The sequence below is a fragment of the Triticum dicoccoides genome, chromosome 2B (assembly GCF_002162155.2).
Source record: "Triticum dicoccoides isolate Atlit2015 ecotype Zavitan chromosome 2B, WEW_v2.0, whole genome shotgun sequence".
In the NCBI taxonomy this organism is placed as follows: domain Eukaryota; kingdom Viridiplantae; phylum Streptophyta; class Magnoliopsida; order Poales; family Poaceae; genus Triticum; species Triticum dicoccoides.
The window spans coordinates 652,042,511-652,061,398 of NC_041383.1; positions in this window are offsets into that span (position 1 = coordinate 652,042,511).

Consider the following 18,888-nt stretch of genomic DNA (forward strand, 5'->3'; position numbering starts at 1 on the left):
TCAATCACTACCACCAAGCTATAAAGGCTTCATGATGAACTATAATATGCAAGGGCTGGAGAAGACTATTCATGAGCTCTTCGTAATGCTCAAAGCTGCAGAGGTAGAAATCAAGAAGGAGCATCAAGTGTTGATGGTTAACAAAACCACTATTTTCAAGAAAAAGTGTAAAGGAAAGAAGCGGAACTTCAAGAAGAATGGCATGCAAGTTGCTACTCCCGGGAAGAAACCCAAAGTTGTCCCCAAGCTTGAAACTGAGTGCTTCTACTGCAAAGGGACTGGTCACTGGAAGCGGAACTGCCCCAAGTATTTGGCGGATAAGATGGATGGCAAAGTGAAGAAAGGTATATTTGATATACATGTTATTGATGTGTACCTTACTAATTCTCGTAGTAGTGCTTGGGTATTTGATATTGGTTCGGTTGCTCATATTTGTAACTCGAAACATGGACTACAGACTAAACAGAGATTGGCTAAGGATGAGGTGACGATGCGCGTCGGGAATGGTTCCAAGGTCGATGTGATCGCCGTCGGCACGCTACCTCTACATCTACCTTCGGGATTAGTTTTTGACCTGAATAATTGTTATTCGGTGCCAGCGTTGAGCATGAACGTTATATCTGGATCTTGTTTAGTGCAAGACGGTTATTCATTTAAATTAGAGAATAACGGCTGTTCTATTTATATGAGTAATATCTTTTATGGTCATGCACCCTTGAAGAATGGTCTATTTCTGTTGAATCTCGGTCGTGGTGATACACATATTCATAATATTGATGCCAAAAGATGAAAAGTTGATAATGATAGTGCAACATATTTGTGGCACTGTCATTTAGGTCATATCGGTGTAAAGCGCATGAAGAAACTCCATGCAGATGGACTTTTGGAATCACTTGATTATGAATCATTTGATACTTACGAATCGTGCCTTATGGGCAAGATGACTAAAAGTCCATTCTCCAGAACAATGGAACGAGCTCATGACTTATTGGAAATAATACATACTAATGTATGCGGTCCGATGAGTGTTGAGGCTCGTGGCGGGTATTGTTATTTTCTGACATTCACAGATGATTTGAGCAGATATGGGTATATCTACTTAATGAAACACAAGTCTGAAACATTTGAAAAGTTCAAAGAATTTCAGAGTGAAGTGGAGAATCATTGTAACAAGAAAATAAGGTTTGTATGATCTGATTGCAGAGGTGAATATTTGAGTTACGAGTTTGGCCTTCATTAAAAACAATGTGGAATAGTTTCACAACTCACGCCACCTGGAACACCACAACGTAATGGTGTGTCCAAACGTCATAATGATAGTTTATTGAATATGGTGTGATCTATGATGTCTCTTACCGATTTACCACTATCGTATTGGGGTTATGCATTAGAGATAGATGCATTCACATTAAACAGGGCACCCTCAACATCCGTTGAGATGACACTGTATGAACTGTGTTTTGGCAATAAACCTAAGCTGTCGTTTCTAAAAGTTTGGGGATGCGACACTTATGTTAAAAGGCTTTAGCCTGATAAGCTCGAACCCAAATTGGAGAAGTGTGTCTTCATAGGGTACCCTAAGGAAACAATCGGGTACACCTTCTACCCCAAATCAGAAGGCAAGATCTTTGTTGCCAACAATGGAACCTTTCTAGAGAAGGAGTTTCTCTCGAAAGAAGTGAGTGGGAGGAAACTAGAACTCGATGAGGTAATTGTACCTTCTCTCAATTTTTAAACTAGCTCATCCGAGAAATCCGTTCCCGTGATGCCTACACCAACTGGAGAGGAAGCTAATGATAATGATCATGAAACTTCAGATCAAGTTACTACAGAACCTCGTAGTTCAACAGGAGCACGATCTGCACCAGAGTGGTATGGTAATCCTGTTCTGGAAGTCATGTTACTTGACCATGATGAACCTACGAACTATGAAGAAGCTATGATGAGCCCAGATTCCGATAAATGGCTTGAGGCCATGAAATCTGAGATAGGATCCATGTATGAGAACAAAGTTGGACTTTGGTGGATTTGCCCGATGATCGGCGACCCATAGAGAATAAATGGATCTTCAAGAAGAAGACTGACGCTGATGGTAATGTTACTGTCTATAAAGCTCAACTTGTTGCAAAAGGTTTTTGACAAGTTCAAGGAGTTGACTACGATGAGACCTTCTCACCCATAGCGATGCTTAAGTCTGTCCAAATCATGTTAGCAATTACCGCATTTTATGATTATGAAATCTGGCAAATGGATGTCAAAACTGCATTCCTTAATGGATTTCTTAAAGAAGAGTTGTATATGATACAACCAGAAAGTTTTTGTCGATCCTAAAGGTGCTAACAAAGTGTGCAAGATCCAGTGATCTATTTATGGACTGGTGCAAGCATCTCGGAGTTGGAATATACGCTTTGATGAGGTGATCAAATCATATGGTTTTATACAGACTTTTGGAGAAGCCTGTATTTACAAGAAAGTGAGTGGGAGGACTATATCATTTCTAATATTATATGTGGATGACATATTGTTGATTGGAAATGATATAGAATTTCTAGATAGCATAAAAGGATACTTGAATAAAAGTTTTTCAATGAAAGACTGATACGTCCATTTTGCATCATGCTTTAATATCAATATTTATTGCATTATGGGATGTTATTACACATTATATATCAATACTTATGGCTATTCTCTCTTATTTTATAAGGTTTACCATGGAGAGGGGGAATGCCGGCATCTGGAATTCTGGCTGGAAAAGGAGCAAACATTAGAAACCTATTCTGCACTGCTCCAAAAGACATGAAACTCCATGAAACTTATTTTTGGAATTAATAAGAATTATTGAGCGGAAGAAACACCTCAGGGGGCCCACACCCTGGCCAGGAGGGTGGGGGCGCGCCCACCCCTACTAGGCGTGCCCCCCTGTCTCCTGGGCCCCCTGGTGGCCCTCCGGTGTCCATCTTCAGCTATATGAAGGCTTTTACCCTAGAAAAAATCATGGGCAAACTTACGGGACGAAACTCCGCCGCCACGAGGCGGAACCTTGGCGGAACAAATCTAGAGCTCCGGCAGAGCTGTTCTGCTGGGGAAACTTCCCTCCGGGAGGGGGAAATCATCACCATTGTCATCACCAACGATCCTCTCATCGGGAGAGGGTCAATCTCCATCAAAATCTTCACCAGCACCATCTCCTCTCAAATCCTAGTTCATCTCTTGTATCCAATCTTGTATCCAAAACCACAAGTTGGTACCTGTGGGTTGCTAGTAGTGTTGATTACTCCTTGTAGTTGATGCTTATTGGTTTACTTGTTGGAAGATCATATGTTCAGATCCTTAATGCATATTATTACTCCTCTAATTATGAACATGAATATGCTTTGTGAGTAGTTACGTTTGTTCCTGAGGACATGGGTGAAGTCTTGCTATTATTAGTCATGTGAATTTGGTATTCGTTCGATATTTTGATGAGATGTATGTTGTCTTTCCTCTAGTGGTGTTATGTGAACGTCGACTACATGACACTTCACCATTATTTGGGCCTAGAGGAAGGCATTGGGAAGTAATAAGTAGATGATGGGTTGCTAGAGTGACAGAAGCTTAAACCCTAGTTTTATGCGTTGCTTCGTAAGGGGCTGATTTGGATCCATATGTTTCATGCTATGGTTAGGTTTACCTTAATACTTTTGTTGTATTTGCGGATGCTTGCAATAGGGGTTAATCATAAGTGGGATGCTTTTCCAAGTAAGGGCAGTACCCAAGCACCGGTCCACCCACATATCAAATTATCAAAGTACCGAATGCGAATCATATGAGCGTGATGAAACTAGCTTGACATAATTCCTATGTGTCCTCGGGAGCGCTTTTCTCATTAGAAGAAATTGTCCAGGCTTGTCCTTTGCTACGAAAAGGATTGGGCCACCTTGCTGCACCTTATTTACTTTCATTGCTTGTTACTCATTACAATTTATCTTATCACAAAACTATCTGTCACCTACAATTTCAGTGCTTGCAGAGAAAACCTTACTGAAAACCGCTTATCATTTCCTTCTGCTCCTCGTTGGGTTTGACACTCTTACTTATCGAAAGGACTACGATAGATCCCCTACACTTGTGGGTCATCAAGACTCTTTTCTGGCGCCGTTGCCAGGGAGTGTAGCGCTTTTGGTGAGTGGAACTTGGTAAGGAAACATTTATATAGTGTGCTGAAATTTTCTGTTACTTGTCAGTATGGAAAATAATCCTTTGAGGGGCTTGTTTGGGGCATCTTCGCCCCGACCAGTAGAGCAAAGAGTTGCTCCTCAACCTTCTGAACCTACTGAAAATGTTCACTTTGAAATTCCTTCGGGTATGATAGAGAAACTGCTAGCTAATCCATTTGCAGGAGATGGAACATTGCATCCCGATTTACACCTTATCTTTGTGGATGAAGTTTGTGGATTATTTAAGCTTGCAGGTATTCCCGATGATGTTGTCAAAAGGAAGGTCTTCCCTTTATCTTTGAAGGGAGATGCATTGACATGGTATAGGCCATGTGATGATACGGGATCCTGGAATTATAAACGAGTGAAGTTGGAATTTCACCAGAAGTTCTATCCTATGCATCTTGTTCATCGTGATCGTAATTACATATATAATTTCTGGCCTCGCAAAGGAGAAAGCATCGCTCAAGCTTGGGGGAGGCTTAATTCAATGTTATATTCTTGCCCCAATCATGAGCTCTCCAAAGAAATGATTATTCAAATTTTTTATGCTCGGCTTTCTCTCAAATCGCATCATGCTAGATACTTCCTGTGCTGGTTCTTATATGCTGAAGACTATTGAATTCAAATGGGACTTATTGGAAAGAATTAAACGCAACTCTAAAGATTGGGGTTCCGATGATGGTAAGGAGTCTGGTATGGCACCTAAGTTTGATTGTGTTAAATCTTTTATGGATATAGATGCTTTTCGTGGATTTAGCGCTAAATATGGACTTGACTCTGAGATAGTAGCTTCTTTTTGTGAATCTTTTGCTACTCACGTTGATCTCCCTAAGGAGAAGTGGTTTAAATATAATCCTCCCATTGAATTAAAAGTAGTTGCACCTATTACAGTTGAAGAAAAGACTATTACTTATAATGATCCTATTGTTCCTACTACTTATGTTGAGAAACCACCTTTTCCTGTTAGGATAAAGGATCATGCTAAAACTTCGACTGTTGTTCCTAAGAGTAATACTAGAACTTATACACCTCCTAAGCAAATTAAAGTTGAACCTAGTATTGATATGGTTAAAGATCTCTTGGATTATAATTTAGATGGGCATGTTATTTATTTCTATGGTGAAACTGCTAATATTGTTAAACCAGGTGCCAAAATACATAGACCTGTCGTCGACATGCCTGTTATTTCTGTTAAAATAGGAGATCATTGTTATCATGGCTTATGTGATATGGGTGCTAGTGCTAGTGCAATACCCATTGATTTATATAAAGAAATTATGCATGATATTGCACCCGTTGAATTGGAAGGTATTGATGTTACTATTAAACATGCCAATAGAGATACTATTTCACCAATTTGGATTGTTAGAGATGTTGAAGTCTTGTGTGGGAAAGTTAAATACCCTGCTGATTTTCTTGTTCTTAGTTCCCCACAAGATAACTTTTGTCCCATTATTTTTGGTAGACCCTTCTTGAATACTATTAATGCTAAGATTGACTGTGAAAAGGATACTGTCACAATTGGCTTAGAGGGTATGTCTCATGAGTTTAATTTTGCTAAATTTCATAGACAACCTTGTGATAGAGAATCATCTAGTAAAGATGAAATAATTGGTCTTGCTTCTATTGCCGTGCCTCCTACTGATCCTTAGAACAATATTTGCTAGACCATGAAAATGATATGTTTATGAAAGAAAGAAGGGAAATAGATGAAGTATTCCTTAAACAGGAACCTATTCTAAAACATAACCTTCCCGTTGAAATTATAGGGGATCCCCCTCCACCCAAGGGTGATCCCGTGTTTGAACTCAAACCATTACCTAATAATCTTAAATATGCTTATCTTGATGAAAATAAGATATATCATGTTATTATTAGTGCTAACCTTTCAGAGCAGGAAGAGGAAAGATTATTGAAAACTCTGAAGAACCACCGCGCTGCTATTCGACATACTCTGGATGATCTTAAAGGCATTAGTCCTACTCTATGCCAATACAAAATTAAAGTGGAAAACGATGCCAAACCAGTCAGAGATCCTCAACGAAGATTAAATCCTAAGATGAAAGAAGTGGTAAGAAATGAGATACTAAAGCTCCTCAAGGTAGGTATAATTTATCCCGTTGCTAATAGTGAATGGGTAAGCCCTGTCCATTGTGTCCCTAAAAAGGGAGGTATTACTGTTGTTCCTAATGATAAAGATGAATTGATTCCGCAAAGAATTATTACAGGTTATATGATGGTAATTGATTTCTGTAAATTAAATAAAGCTACTAAGAAAGATCATTACCCTTTACCTTTTATTGATAAAATGCTAGAAAGACTATCCAAACATACACATTTCTGCTTTCTAGATGGTTATTCTGGTTTCTCTCAAATACCTGTGTCAGCGGAAGATCAATCAAAAACTACTTTTACTTGCCCTTTCGGTACTTTTGCTTATAGACGCATGCCTTTTGGTTTATGTAATGCACCTGCTACCTTTCAAAGATGCATGATGGCTATATTCTGTGACTTTTCTGAAAAGATTTGTGAGGTATTCATGGATGACTTCTCCGTTTATGGATCCTCCTTTGATGATTTCTTGAGCAACCTTGATCGAGTTTTGCAGAGATGCAAAGACACTAGTCTTGTCTTGAATTGGGAAAAGTGCCACTTTATGGTTAATGAAGGCATTGTCTTGGGGCACAAGATCTCCGAGAGAGGTATTGAAGTTGATAAAGCTAAAGTTGATGCTATTGAAAAGATGCCATGTCCCAAGGACATAAAAGGTATAAGAAGTTTCCTTGGTCATGTCGGTTTTTATAGGAGGTTCATTAAGGACTTTTCTAAAATATCTAGGCCTCTGACTAATTTATTGCAAAAAGATATTCCTTTTGTCTTTGATGATGATTGTGTAGAAGCATTTGAAGTACTTAAGAAAGCTCTGATCACTGCACCTATTGTTCAGCCACCTGATTGGAATTTACCTTTTGAAATTATGTGTGATGCTAGTGATTATGCTGTAGGTGTTGTTCTAGGGCAAAGAGTTGATAAGAAATTGAATGTTATCTAGTATGCTAGTAAGACTCTTGATACTGCCCAGAGAAATTATGCTATTACTGGAAAATAATTCTTAGCAGTTGTGTTTGCATGTGATAAGTTTAGACCTTATATTGTTGATTCCAAAGTTACTATTCACACTGATCATGCTGCTATTAAATATCTTATGGAAAGAAAAGATGCTAAGCCTAGACTCATTAGATGGGTTCTCTTGCTCCAAGAATTTGATTTGCATGTTATTGATAGAAAGGGAGCTGAGAACCCCGTTGCAGACAACTTTTCTAGGTTAGAGAATGTTGTTGATGACCCACTTCCTATTGATGATAGTTTTCCTGATGAACAATTAGCGGTCGTTAATGCTTCTCGTACTGCTCCTTGGTATGCTGATTATGCTAATTACATTGTTGCTAAACTTATACCACCATTTTTCACATACCAGCAAAAGAAAAAGTTCTTTTATGATTTAAGACATTACTTCTGGGATGACCCACACCTTTATAAAGAAGTTGTAGGTGGTGTTATTAGATGTTGTGTACCTGAGCATGAACAGGAACAGATCCTACGCAAGTGTCACTCCGAATCATATGGAGGAACCATGCTAGAGACAGAACTGCACATAAGGTATTGCAATCTGGTTTTTATTGGCCTACTCTCTTCAAAGATGCCCGTAAGTTTGTTTTGTCTTCTGATGAATGTCAAAGAATTGGTAATATTAGTAGACGTCAAGAAATGCCTATGAATTATTCTCTTGTTATTGAACCATTTGATGTTTGGGGCTTTGATTATATGGGACATTTTCCTGCCTCTAATGGATATACACATATTTTAGTTGTTGTTGATTACCTTACTAAGTGGGTAGAAGCTATTCCAACTAATAGTGCTGATCATAACACTTCTATTAAAATGCTTAAAGAAGTTATTTTTCCAAGGTTTTGAGTCCCTAGATATCTTATGACTGATGTTGGTTCACATTTTATTCATGGTGCTTTCCATAAGATGCTTGCTAAGTATGATGTTAATCATAGAATTGCATCTCCTTATCACCCGCAGTTTAGTGGTCAAGTAGAGTTGAGCAATAGAGAGCTCAAATTAATTTTGCAAAAGACTATTAATAGATCTAGAAAGAAGTGGTCCAAAAAACTTGATGATGCACTATGGGCCTATAGAACTGTATACAAAAATACTATGGGTATGTCTCCGTATAAGATTGTTTATGGAAAAGCTTGTCATTTACCTCTAGAACTTGAACATAAAGCATATTGGGCTATTAAAGAGCTCAACTATGACTTCAAACTTGCCGGTGAGAAGAGGTTGTTTGATATTAGCTCACTTGATGAATGGAGAACCCAAGCCTATGAGAATGCCAAGCTATTCAAAGAAAAATTCAAACGCTGGCATGACAAAAGGATACAAAAGCATGAGTTTAACGTGGGTGATTATGTGTTATTATTCAACTCTCGTTTAAGATTTTTTGCAGGAAAACTTCTCTCTAAATGGGAAGGTCCTTACGTTATCGAGGAGGTCTATCGTTCGGTGCCATAAAAATCAACAACTTCGAAGGCACAAGTCCGAGGGTGGTGAACGGTCAAAGAATAAAACATTATATTTCAGGTAATCCTATCAATGTTGAAACTAATATTATTGAAACCGTAACCCCGGAGGAATACATAAGGGACACTTTCCAGAATGTTCCAGACTCCAAAAAGGAATAGGTATGTGGTACGGTAAGTAAACCGACTCCAAAACAATTCTATTGGCAATTTTTATTAGTTTTGGAATATTTAAAAAAATTAGGAAGAAAGAAGTAGTCCGGGAAGGACACAAGGCCTCCACGAGGGTGGAGGGCGCGCCCACCCCTACTGGGCGCGCCCCCCTATCTCGTGGACACCTCATGTGCCTCCCGGACTCCGTTTTCTTGCATGTTACGTATTTTGGTCAGTAAAAATTCATTATATAATCCCTGAAAGTTTTGACTACCGTATCACGCAAATATCCTCAGTTTTCGCTTCGAGCTGTTTTCTGTTACAGATCTAGAGCACCATGGTGTCACCCTCCTTCAACAATGGAGATAAGGATGCTTGGCTATTGAAGATAGAGCTGAAAAGAGAAGAACCGGAAGAGATCAACAAGGATGAAGGGATCAAGAAGGCCATGGAGGTTCAAGCCGCGGCAGTGAAAGAAGAAGACATCCCTCAACCCTTACCTAACCTCTTTACTCCAACTGAGATTGAAGCTTTCAAGATGATTGAGTTAGCTCGCATACATAATAAGTATCTCATGTTGGAAATATGCCCTAGAGGCAATAATAAAATGATTATTATTATATTTCCTTGTTCATGATAATTGTCTGTTATTCATTTTATAATTGTGTTATCCGGAAATCGTAATACATGTGTGAATACATAGACCACAACATGTCCCTAGTGAGCCTCTAGTTGACTAGCTCGTTGATCAACTGATAGTCATGGTTTCCTGACTATGGACATTGGATGTCGTTGATAACAGGATCACATCATTAGGAGAATGATGTGATGGACAAGACCCAATCCTAAGCATAGCACAAGATCGTGTAGTTCGTTTGCTAGAGCTTTTCCAATGTCAAGCATCTTTTCCTTAGACCATGAGATCGTGTAACTCCCGGATACCGTAGGAGTGCTTTGGGTGTACCAAATGTCACAACGTAACTGGGTGACTATAAAGGTATACTATGGGTATCCCCGAAAGTATCTGTTGGGTTGACACGGATCGAGACTGGGATTTGTCACTCCGTATGACGGAGAGGTATCTCTGGGCCCACTCGGTAATGCATCATCATAATGAGATCAATGTGACCAAGTGTTTGGTCATGGGATCATGCATTACAGTACGAGTAAAGTGACTTGCCGGTAACGAGATTGAACGAGGTACTAGGATACCGACGATCGAGTCTCGGGCAAGTAACGTACCGATTGACAAAGGGAATTGAATACAGGATTACTTGAATCCTCGACATCGTGGTTCATCCGATGAGATCATCGTGGAACATGTGGGAGCCAACATGGGTATCTAGATCCCGTTGTTGGTTATTGACCGGAGAGTCGTCTCGGTCATGTCTGCGTGTCTCCCGAACCCGTAGGGTCTACACACTTAAGGTTCGGTGATGCTAGGATTGTAGAGATATTAGTATGCGGTAACCCGAAAGTTGTTTGGAGACCCGGATGAGATCCCGGATGTCACGAGGAGTTCTGGAATGGTCCGGAGGTAAAGAATTGTATATAGGAAGTCCAGTTTCGGCCATCGGGAAAGTTTCAGGGGTCACCGGTATTGTACCGGGACCACCGAAAGGGTCCCGGGGGTCCGCCGAGTGGGGCCACCTATCTCGGAGGGCCCCATGGGCTGAAGTGGGAGGGGAACCAGCCCCTGGTGGGCTGGTGCCCCCCCTTGGGCCTCCCCCTGCGCCTAGGGTTGGAAACCCTAGGGGTGGGGGCGCCCCACTTGGCTTGGGGGGCAGGCCACCCCCTTGCCCCCCCTTGAGATCCAATCTCTAGGGGGCCGGCGCCCCCCAGGGCCCCTATATAAAGAGGGGGGAGGGAGGGCTGCGCACCCATGCTCCTGGCGCCTCCCTCTCCCTCTGCAACACCTCTCCCTCTCGTAGAGCTTGGCGAAGCCCTGCCGAGATCGCTGCTACTTCCACCACCACGCCGTCGTGCTACTGGATCTCCATCAACCTCTCCTTCCCCCTTGCTAGATCAAGAAGGAGGAGACGTATTCCCCAACCATATGTGTGTTGAACACGGAGGTGCTGTCCGTTCAGCACTAGGATCATTGGTGATTTGGATCACGACGAGTACGACTCCCTTAACCTCGTTCTCTTGAACGCTTTTGCTCGCGATCTACAAGGGTATGTAGATGCACTCCTCTCTCTCATTGCTAGATGAACTCCATAGATTGATCTTGGTGAAGCATAGAAATTTTTTATTTTCTGCAACATTCCCCAACAGTGGTATCAGAGCCAGGTTTATGCGTAGTTTCTTTGCACGAGTAGAACACAAATTTGTTGTCGGCGTAGATGTTGTCAATTTTCTTGCCACTACTAGTCTTATTTTGCTTCGGCGGCATCGTGGGATGAAGCGGCCTGGACCGACCTTACACGTACGCTTACGTGAGACAGGTTCCACCGACTGACATGCACTAGTTGCATAAGGTGGCTAGCGGGTGACTGTCTCTCCCACTTTAGTCAGAGCGGATTCGATTAAAAGGGTGCTTATGAAGGGTAAATAGAAATTGGCATATCACGTTGTGGCTTTTATGTAGGTAAGAAACGTTCTTGCTAGAACCCTATTACAGCCACGTAAAACATGCAACAACAATTAGAGGACATCTAACTTGTTTTTGCAGCATATGCCTTGTGATGTGATATGGCCAAAAGTGGTGATGAATGATATATATGTGATGTATGAGATCATGTTCTTGTAATAGGAATCACGACTTGCATGTCGATGAGTATGACAACCAATAGGAGCCATAGGAGTTGTCTTAATTATTGTATGACCTGCATGTCAATGATTAAACGTACTTTATTGCTAAACCGTTAGCCATAGTAGTAGAAGTAATAGTTGGCGAGCAACTTCATGGAGACACGATGATGGAGATCATGATGATGGAGATCATCATGATGGAGATCATGGTGTCATGCCGGTGGCGAAGATGATCATGGCGCCCCGAAGATGGAGATCAAAGGAGCTATATGATATTGCCCATATCATGTCACTGTTTGATTGCATGTGATGTTTATCATGTTTTTGCTTCTTATTTGCTTAGAACAACGGTAGTAAATAAGATGATCCCTCATAATAATTTCAAGAAAGTGTTCCCCCTAACTTTGCGCCGTTGCGAAAGTTCGTTGTTTCGAAGCACCACGTGATGATCGGGTGTGATAGATTCTAACGTTCACATACAACGGGTGTAAGAAAAATTTACACATGCATAAACACTTAGGTTAACTTGACGAGCCTAGCATGTACAGACATGGCCTCGGAACACAAGAGACCGAAAGGTCGAACATGAGTCGTATGGAAGATACGATCAACATGGAGATGTTCACCGATGATGACTAGTCCGTCTCACGTGATGATCGGACACGGCCTAGTTGACTTGGATCATGTATCACTTAGATGACTAGAGGGATGTCTAATCTGAGTGGGAGTTCATTAAATAATTTGATTAGATGAACTTAATCATCATGAACTTAGTCTAAAAACCTTTGCAAAAAAAATGTTTTGTAGATTAAATGGCCAATGCTCATGTCAACCTCAACTTCAACGCGTTCCTAGAGAAAACCAAGCTGAAAGATGATGGCAACAACTATTCGGACTGGGTCCGGAACCTGAGGATCATCCTCATAGCTGCCAAGAAAGCATATGTCCTAGAAAGGACCGCTAGGTGAAGCACCCATCCCAGAGAACCAAGACGTTATGAATGCTTGGCAGTCACGTGCTGATGATTACTCCCTCGTTCAGTGCGGCATGCTTTACAGCTTAGAACCGGGGCTCCAAAAGCGTTTTGAGCAACACGGAGCATATGAGATGTTCGAGGAGCTGAAAATGGTTTTCCAAGCTCATGTCCGGGTCGAGAGATATGAAGTCTCCGACTAGTTCTACAGTTGTAAGATGGAGGAAAATAGTTCTGTCAGTGAGCACATACTCAAAATGTCTGGGTTGCACAACCGCTTGTCCCAGCTGGGCATTAACCTTCCAGACGAGGCGGTCATTGACAGGATCCTTCAGTCGCTCCCACCTAGCTACAAGAGCTTTGTGATGAACTACAATATGCAGGGGATGGTGAAAACTATTCCTGAAGTATTTTCAATGCTGAAGTCAGCGGAGGTGGAAATCAAAAAGGAACATCAAGTATTGATGGTCAATAAAACCACTAAGTTCAAGAAAGGCAAGGGTAAGAAGAACTTCAAGAAGGAAGGCAAGGAAGTTGCCGCGCCCGGTAAGCCAGTTGCCGGGAAGAAGCCAAAGAATGGACCCAAGCCTGAGACTGAGTGCTTTTATTGCAAAGGGAAGGGTCACTGGAAGCGGAACTGCCCCAAATACTTAGCGAACAAGAAGGCCGACAACACTAAAGGTATATGTGATATACATGTAATTGATGTGTACCTTACCAGTACTCGTAGTAGCTCCTGGGTATTTGATGCCGGTGCGGTTGCTCATATTTGTAACTCAAAGCAGGAGCTGCGGAATAAGCGGAAACTGGCGAAGGACGAGGTGACGATGCGCGTCGGGAATGGTTCCAAGGTCGATGTGATCGTCGTCGGCACGCTACCTCTACATTTACCTACGGGATTAGTTTTAAACCTCAATAATTGTTATTTAGTGCCAGCTTTGAGCATGAACATTGTATCTGGATCTCATTTAATATGAGATGGCTACTCATTTAAATCCGAGAATAATGGTTGTTCTATTTATATGAGAGATATGTTTTATGGTCATGCCCCGCTGGTCAATGGTTTATTCTTGATGAATCTCGAACATGATGTTACACATATTCATAGTGTGAATACCAAAAGATGTAAGGTTGATAACGATGGTCCCACATACTTGTGGCACTGCCGCCTTGGTCACATTGGTATCAAGCGCATGAAGAAGCTCCATGCTGATGGACTTTTAGAGTCTCTCGATTATGAATCATTTGACACATGCGAACCATGCCTCATGGGCAAAATGACCAAGATCCCGTTCTCCGGAACAATGGAGCGAGCAACCAACTTATTGGAAATCATACATACTGATGTGTGCAGTCCAATGAGCGTTGAGGCTCGCGGAGGCTATCGTTATGTTCTCAGTCTCACTGATGACTTAAGTAGATATGGGTATGTCTACTTGATGAAACACAAGTCTAAGACCTTTGAAAAGTTCAAGGAATTTCAGAATGAGGTAGAGAATCAACATGACCAAAAAATAAAGTTCTTACGATCAGATCGTGGAGGAGAATATTTAAGTCACGAATTTGGTACGCACTTAAGGAAATGTGGAATCATTTCACAACTCACGCCGCCTGGAACACCTCAGCGTAACGGTGTGTCTGAACATTGTAATCGCACTCTATTGGATATGGTGCGATCTATGATGTCACTCACTGATATACCGCTATCATTTTGGGGATACGCTCTAAAGACAGCTACATTCACTTTAAATAGGGCACCGTCTAAATCCGTTGAGACGACACCGTATGAATTATGGTTTGGGAAGAAACCTAAGCTGTCGTTTCTAAAAGTTTGGGGATGCGATGCTTATGTCAAGAAACTTCAACCTGAAAAGCTCGAACCCAAGTCGGAAAAATGCGTCTTCATAGGATACCCTAAGGAAACCATTGGGTATACCTTCTACCTTAGATCCGAAGGCAAGATCTTTGTTGCCAAGAACGGGTCCTTTCTGGAGAAAGAGTTTCTCTCGAAGGAAGTAAGTGGGAGGAAAGTAGAACTCGATGAAGTACTGCCTCTTGAACCGGGAAGTAGTGCAGCTCAGGAAGATGTTCATGTGGTGCCTACACCGACTGGAGAGGAAATTAATGATGATGATCAAGGTACTTTGGATCAAGTTGCTACTGAACTTCGTAGGTCCACAAGGACACGTTCCACACCAGAGTGGTATGGCAACCCTGTCCTGGAAATCATGTTGTTAGACAACAGTGAACCTTCGAACTATGAAGAAGTGATGGCGGGCCCAAATTCCAACAAATGGCTTGAAGCCATGCAATCCGAGATAGGATCCATGTATGAAAACAAAGTATGGTCTTTGACAGACTTGCTCGATGATCGGCGAGCGATAGAAAATAAATGGATCTTTAAGAAGAAGACGGACGCAGATGGTAATGTTACCATCTATAAAGCTCAACTTGTCGCTAAGGGTTATCGGCAAGTTCAAGGGGTTGACTACGATGAGACTTTCTCTCCCATAGCGAAGCTGAAGTCCGTCCGAATCATGTTAGCAATTGTCGCATACTATGATTATGAGATATGGCAAATGGACGTCAAAACGGCATTCCTTAACGGCTATCTTAAGGAAGAACTGTATATGATGCAGCCGGAAGGTTTTGTCGATCCAGAGAATGCTAACAAGGTATGAAAACTCCAGCGATCCATTTATGGGCTGGTGCAAGCATCTCGGAGTTGGAACATTCGCTTTGATGAGATGATCAAAGCGTTTGGGTTTATGTAGACTTATGGAGAAGCCTGCGTTTACAAGAAAGTGAGTGGGAGCTCTGTAGCATTTCTCATATTATATGTAGATGACATACTTTTTATGGGAAATGATATAGAACTTTTGGACAGCATTAAGGCCTACTTGAATAAGTGTTTTTTCAATGAAGGACCTTGGAGAAGCTGCTTACATATTAGGCATCAAGATCTATAGGGATAGATCGAGATGCCTCATAGGTCTTTCACAAAGCACATACCTTGATAAGATATTGAAGAAGTTCAATATGGATCAGTCCAAGAAAGGGTTCTTGCCTGTATTGCAAGGTGTGAGATTGAGCTCGGCTCAATGCCCGACCACGGCAGAAGATATAGAAGAGATGAGTGTCATCCCCTATGCCTCAGCCATAGGGTCTATTATGTATGCCATGCTGTGTACCAGACCTGATGTAAACCTTGCCGTAAGTTTGGTAGGAAGGTACCAAAGTAATCCCGGCAAGGAACACTGGACAGCGGTCAAGAATATCCTGAAGTACCTGAAGAGGACTAAGGATATGTTTCTCGTTTATGGAGGTGATGAAGAGCTCGTCGTAAAGGGTTACATCGACGCTAGCTTCGACACAGATCTGGATGACTCTAAGTCACAAACCGAATACGTATATATTTTGAATGGTGGGGCGGTAAGCTGGTGCAGTTGCAAGCAGAGCGTCGTGGCGGGATCTACATGTGAAGCGGAGTACATGGCAGCCTCGGAGGCAGCGCATGAAGCAATCTGGATGAAGGAGTTCATCACCGACCTAGGAGTCATACCCAATGCGTCGGGGCCGATCACTCTCTTTTGTGACAAAACTGGAGCTATTGCCCTTGCCAAGGAGCCCAGGTTTCACAAGAAGACCAGGCACATCAAGCGTCGCTTCAACTCCATTCGTGAAAATGTTCAAGATGGAGACATAGATATTTGCAAAGTGCATACGGATCTAAATGTCGCAGATCCGTTGACTAAACCTCTTCCGCGAGCGAAACATGATCAACACCAGAACTCTATGGGTGTTCGATTCATGACAATGTAACTAGATTATTGACTCTAGTGCAAGTGGGAGACTGTTGGAAATATGCCCTAGAGGCAATAATAAAATGATTATTATTATATTTCCTTGTTCATGATAATTGTCTGTTATTCATGCTATAATTGTGTTATCCGGAAATCGTAATACATGTGTGAATACATAGACCACAACATGTCCCTAGTGAGCCTCTAGTTGACTAGCTCATTGATCAACTGATAGTCATGGTTTCCTGACTATGGACATTGGAAGTCATTGATAACGGGATCACATCATTAGGAGAATGATGTGATGGACAAGACCCAATCCTAAGCATAGCACAAGATCGTGTAGTTCGTTTGCTAGAGCTTTTCCAATGTCAAGAATCTTTTCCTTAGACCATGAGATCGTGTAACTCCCAGATACCGTAGGAGTGCTTTGGGTGTACCAAACGTCACAACGTAACTGGGTGACTATAAAGGTATACTACGGGTATCCCCGAAAGTATTTGTTGGGTTGACACGGATCGGGACTGGGCTTGGTCACTCCGTATGACGGAGAGGTATCTCTAGGCCCACTCGGTAATGCATCATCATAATGAGCTCAATGTGACCAAGTGTTTGGTCATGGGATCATGCATTACAGTATGGGTAAAGTGACTTGCCGGTAACGAGATTGAACGAGGTATTGGGATACCGACGATCGAATCTCGGGCAAGTAACGTACCGATTGACAAAGGGAATTGTATACGGGATTACTTGAATCCTCGACATCGTGGTTCATCCGATGAGATCATCGTGGAACATGTGGGTGCCAACATGGGTATACAGATCCCGCTGTTGGTTATTGACCGGAAGGTCATCTCGGTCATGTCTGCGTGTCTCCTGAACCTGTAGGGTCTACACACTTAAGGTTCGGTGATGCTAGGGTTGTAGAGATATTAGTATGCGGTAACTCTAAAGTTGTTCGGAGTCCCGGATGAGATCCCGGATGTCACGAGGAGTTCCAGAATGGTCCGGAGGTAAAGAATTGTATATAGGAAGTCCAGTTTCGGCCATTGGGAAAGTTTCGGGGTCACCGGTATTGCACCGGGACCACCGGAAGGGTCCCGGGGGTCCATCGGGTGGGGCCACCTATCCCGGAGGGCCCCATGGGCTGAAGTGGGAGGGGAACCAGCCCCTGGTGGGCTGTTGCCCCCCCCTTGGGCCTCCCCTTGCGCCTACGGTTGGAAATCCTAGGGGTGGGGGGCGCCCCACTTGGCTTGGGGGGCAAGCCACCCCTTGCCCCCCCCCTTGAGATCCAATCTCTAGGGGTCCGGCGCCCCCCAGGGCCCCTATATAAAGAGGGGGATGGAGGGCTGCACACCCATGCTCCTGGCGCCTCCCTCTCCCTCTGCAACACCTCTCCCTCTCGTAGAGCTTGGCGAAGCCCTGCCGAGATCGCTGCTACTTCCACCACCACGCTGTCGTGCTGCTGGATCTCCATCAACCTCTCCTTCCCCCTTGCTGGATCAAGAAGGAGGAGATGTCTTCCCCAACCGTACTTGTGTTGAACGCGGAGGTGCTGTCCGTTCAGCACTAGGATCATCGGTGATTTGGATCATGACGAGTATGACTCCCTCAACCCCGTTCTCTTGAACGCTTCCGCTCGCGATCTACAAGGGTATGTAGATGCACTCCTCTCTCTCGTTGCTAGATGAACTACATAGATTGATCTTGGTGAAGCATAGAAATTTTTTATTTTCTGCAACGTTCCCCAACATCTCACAGAGGAGAATATTTTGTTGAAGGATCATATCGCCGGACTCAAGGGCATTATCCGCAAGTTGGAGGAGCTTTTACGCTCGATGTGCGATTATCCATCATCATCATCACCACCTCCATCACCTCCTAGGACATAATCACATGGGTATGGGCACTCCCCTTGGTAACTGCCAAGCTTGGGGGAGGTGCCCTGGTATCGTATCACCATCACACTCCTATCTTTACCGTCTTACTTAGTTCGATCCTTTTAGTAGTATCTTGATCTAGTAGATTGAAGTTTTGATATCAAGTAGTTTTGAGTTTTGCTTCGTGATCTCTTTATGTAATCGAGTCCGTGAGCTATCTATAATAAAGATTAGTGTTGAGTCAAGGGCTTTACTATCTTGCTTTGATCTTGAGAAAAATAGAAAGAATAAAAAGAATAAAAGAGTTCATATTGATCTTATGGATAGTAATGACTTCACACATAGAAAGTATGAGGCTTAAAAGTTGTTGAGCGTTGATAAACATAGTTTTGGTCATCGTTGCAATTAATAGGAAGTAATAAGGAAAGAGAGGTTTCACATATAAATATACTATCTTGGACATCTTTTATGATTGTGAGCACTCATTAAGTATGACATGCTAAAAGAGTCGATGTTGGACAAGGAAGACAACATAAT